At 41.0% G+C, this 4,317-nt stretch overlaps 1 pseudogene; it reads left to right on the forward strand.

The window, feature by feature from the left end:
• The first annotated feature begins 363 nt into the window (after window positions 1-363).
• LOC114557971 (high choriolytic enzyme 1-like) lies at window positions 364-1,005 on the forward strand (annotated as a pseudogene).
• The last annotated feature ends 3,312 nt before the right edge of the window (window positions 1,006-4,317 follow it).

The following is a 4,317-nucleotide window of genomic DNA, read 5'->3' on the forward strand; positions in this document are numbered from 1 at the left end:
AGTTGGTGGTGACTCTGTTAGGATATAGGTTGGTTTGACAAATAGACTCTAATGTGACACCACACATGAAGTGCTTAGCTTAACAAATGCAACCTAGTAAAGCACCGTAAAGCTGTGTTCATCCATCCAATGACCAAAGATAACAAACCATGTTTAAAAAGTAGGTTTGTCTGTGGAGTCCTCCCTTCAGAAGTTTGTTCAGGCCTAGCAGTGTAGACCCCAACCCATAAGCCTCCTGCAGACACACCTGTAGAGGAGCGTATAAAGACCCTGGACTGAACTGAGTCAAACATCAAGCTTCGAGGAGTCTCTCCACAGCAGCTCTCCAGAGAAGCTCCACAGCTTCCAGACCGACCCCTGAAGATGACTCCCTCTGCCAACCTGCTGCTGCTGCTGCTGCTGCTGCTGCTCGGCCTCTCTCAGGCACTTCCTCTCCAGGAGCAAGGAGGCAAAGATGAAGAAAAAGCTCCAGACACCGTCGACATCACCACTAACGGCAACGATGAGATCCTGCTTGAAGGAGACCCGCTGGCTCCCAGAACCAGAAAACCCATTATGTGCTGGTTCCCAGAACCGCCTGTGGAGGAAAGCCTCCAACAGCTTGGTGAGGATCCTCTTCACCATGAGTGGTGAGTTCATCGGCTCAGATATCAACAACTCCATGCAGGCCTTCCACAGCTAAACCTGTATCCGCTTTGTCCCGTGTAAGAACAAGAAAAACTACATCAGCGTAGAGAACAAAGCAGGATGTTTCTCCGAACTGGGCAGAGTGGGAGGCAGACAGGTGCTCTCTCTCAACGGGCAGGGCTGCCTCTACTACGGCATCATCATCCAGCACGAGGTCAACCACGCTCTGGGCTTCCAGCACGAACACACCAGGAGCGACCTCGACAACTACTGTACATCAGGATCAACTGGAAGAACATCGACCCTTAGATGGCCTACGACTTCTACAAACAGTCCACCAACAACCAGAACATACCCTACAACTACAACAGCCTATAGCTCTACAGCTACTAATATTGCTAATGCTAAAAAAAAAAATTATTAATCAAAAGGTAAAGTAAGCTATGGAATCTGTGCCGAATAATTGAGATTATTTGACCATATTATTTTAAATGTTCAGACAACAACAAATGTATGACTCCCCACATGAATAAATTATCTGTAATAAAGGTAATGCAAAATGACTGATTGCTGACTAGTTATTTTTCTCTACTTCTGTCCCTGCAAACACTTTACATATGCACACAGTAGAACAAACATGCAGTCACTGAGCAACTGGATTGATTGCTCAATGACTGTTGAATATTTGCATACAATATCAGAAGTAGGAACCTCTTCCACTTTAATTTCAAGGGACTACAAAAGCTAATTGTCCAAACAATGAGAAATATAGCCTAGACCAAAAAATGCACTCAGGATGACAATATAACTATAATGTTATGCAATATGTAAAAATAACAAAAATAAACAAATAACAAAAGTGATATTTACTCTTGCAACAGACTTTTTTTTAACAGCAGTAAGTGTTGTTATACGAGGATTTGTTAGCCATGCTAGCAGCGTGGCTCTAGGGATGACACTATCGGTCTGTCTGTCGGTCCACACCTTTGGTCAATACTTCAACAACAATATGATGAATTGCAATGCAAATTGTGGTCCCCAGAAGATAAATCAAACTGACTTTGGTGATTCCCTGAACTTTTTAAAGCAAAATGTTTCAATAACTACTGGATGGATTGCCATGAAATTTGGTACACACTCATGTCGTACTTAGGACGAATTGTAATTGATCCACTGCCTTTCCATCTAACCACATCATCAGGTCAAATGAGGCCAAATACCTGCTAAACTAATGACATTCACATCCACCTTAGCTATATGTTGTTTGTAGTATTAGTGTGAGCGATTTAAAATGCTAAACTAAGATGGTGACTGTTAAACAAGACATCCTCTGAACATCAATATGTCAACATTGTCATTGTGATAGCATGCTGACGTTAGCAATCAGCTCAAAGCAACGCTAAGTACAGCCAAAGATCCTCTATACTAAAGATAGCGCATTTCAAGCAGTGGCAATGGTATGAAACGGTAAACACTTCCGGTCTCCTAAAGGAGCGTGGCCTCGTTTGAACGTGTAGTGAACGTGGTGTGGATGGTTGAAAAGTTATATTTGGATAATTTAATACTATTTTCTTTTGCTAATGTTAGAATTTTACACAGCTAACAGACATATTTAGCATCACAGAGATTAGTTTTAATGGGCCTTCACCAATTTTTGCTGACGTTAGCTTCTCTGTGTTGCCAGATCTCGCGAGAGTTTGGTCCTGAGACAGAAATGGGTCTCAAACAAAGTTAATTTTCTACTGATGTGTCCTTCTGAAAAATGCCATTTTACACAGTATTTTTTTTTTCATGTGACACAGGGACAGGAAACTACTCTGAGTCGGGGTTCCGTCTCTGGTACAGCCTAACGGAGAGCATAGCTGTAGACTCTTAACATTGTTTTTATTTTATTTAACCGTGACACTGTCAAAACAATTTTCAATTCATCAACCAATCTTCCAGTGGAGAAACACAATTTTCATGTGATTTATGTCGACACAACACATTGTCTCAACACAACACATTGTCTCCACACAACACATTGTCTCAGAGTTTGAGCTCAATATACAAACGTTGTGAGATTGGTGTACCAGCAACCAGCGTTCAGGTGATGCATGAATCTGTAACACTTCAGGTTTGCTGAACGCTTCTCAAGCATTGAGAACAAACATCTAAATGCATCCAAATGTCCAGTTTTCACTACATTCCAATTATATTTGTATGTTGTAATAATAAAATCTACTTATAGCATGTGTGTGTGTGTGTGTGTGTGTAGTTGCATGGAGTACAGAATAGAATAAAATAGAATAGAAAAGACTTTTTGTTTTTGGTTAAAGTATTTCTCTGCAACACATAATTGCGTGCCTGTTGTGTGAATGTGTGGGAGTGCATGGATTGGACGGATATTGTCTGCCAATCTATCTCTCTGATTTGGGGCCAGATACCAAGGCATCTAACAACCCCCTGACACACACACACACACACACACACACACACACACACACACACACACACCTCACCCCTATCCAACTTCAACTTGGCAGCCATTTAAACAGAAGCAATCTTCCTCATCATTAGGCCGGCCACCTACAGTGAGAGGACCAGGGGCAGCGTGACCCCGGCCTGTGCCAGCATCACCTTCCCCCCCATCACTCCCAACACAGTCCAATAGTCATTGTTTTACCTAGTGCCATATTCTGCTTGAATGTGCCCAGCAAGCATTTTACTGACAGGGATTTAAAGGTAGTGACTAAGGTTAACACCAACCTGAATGAGGACAAAAAAAAAAATGGCTGGGCGAAAACAACTTTGAAAACTATTTGTTAGGATCATATTTAGGTCATAACAGCATAAAAATCATGATTTGTTTTGTTGTCATTTTTGTCAGGTTTGTAAATATTACTGCAGACCATTCAACATTATGTAACTGGCTATCGATGGATATCGATATTTGAAATACTGTCTGGGAGGGGGAGTTAGGTCTGAGGAAGTGGAAATCTACAGGATATCTTTTCCTTTTCCTTATTTAGTCTCCATCTTTGGTGCAAACGGCTCATTATTGTGCTGCCTCACACTGAATTTGTCACCTGTCAGTATTTGTCCCGAAATGAAGCATGTTTATCATAAGATTTCCTCTTAAGAGCTTCTCACTGTCATCAAAACATGATGACAATTCAGTTTCTCATTCATGCTAATGCTGATAACTGAGAGGTTTGTATTCATTTATTTTTCCATCAAACTGAGAATTTTTTTTTTCGGACACTTTACAGCAAAGGAGCTACCACATCAACATTATGGGCTCCATATAGGTCTGTTTACAGCAAGTGATTTACATGATTTATAAGAAAATGAGTTAGTCCATACACAGCCGTTACAACTTGCAGAGCAGTATACAGGACTGCCATCATTTCTGTCCAAGTCTGGATCTTTCTGCAGATCACCAGCAGGCTCACATCCTTGTCCAGATTCTCTTAGATATGCTTACTGACAATCTGGGCCACTTTCCCAACATTCCCTCCACATTCCCTCCCCAGTTAGCTGTCAATCCCCAGACCACCTCCATTTTAAAGGACACCCTTGCTATATATATATATATATATATATATATATATATATATATATATATCCCCTTTTACATCATATTTTTTTTTTATCTTGACTCTCTTTCTTGCTCTCTGTCTCTTTCCTTTCCAGGGTGTCATATATGTC

Source organism: Perca flavescens, chromosome 1 (assembly GCF_004354835.1).
Source record: "Perca flavescens isolate YP-PL-M2 chromosome 1, PFLA_1.0, whole genome shotgun sequence".
Taxonomy (NCBI): domain Eukaryota; kingdom Metazoa; phylum Chordata; class Actinopteri; order Perciformes; family Percidae; genus Perca; species Perca flavescens.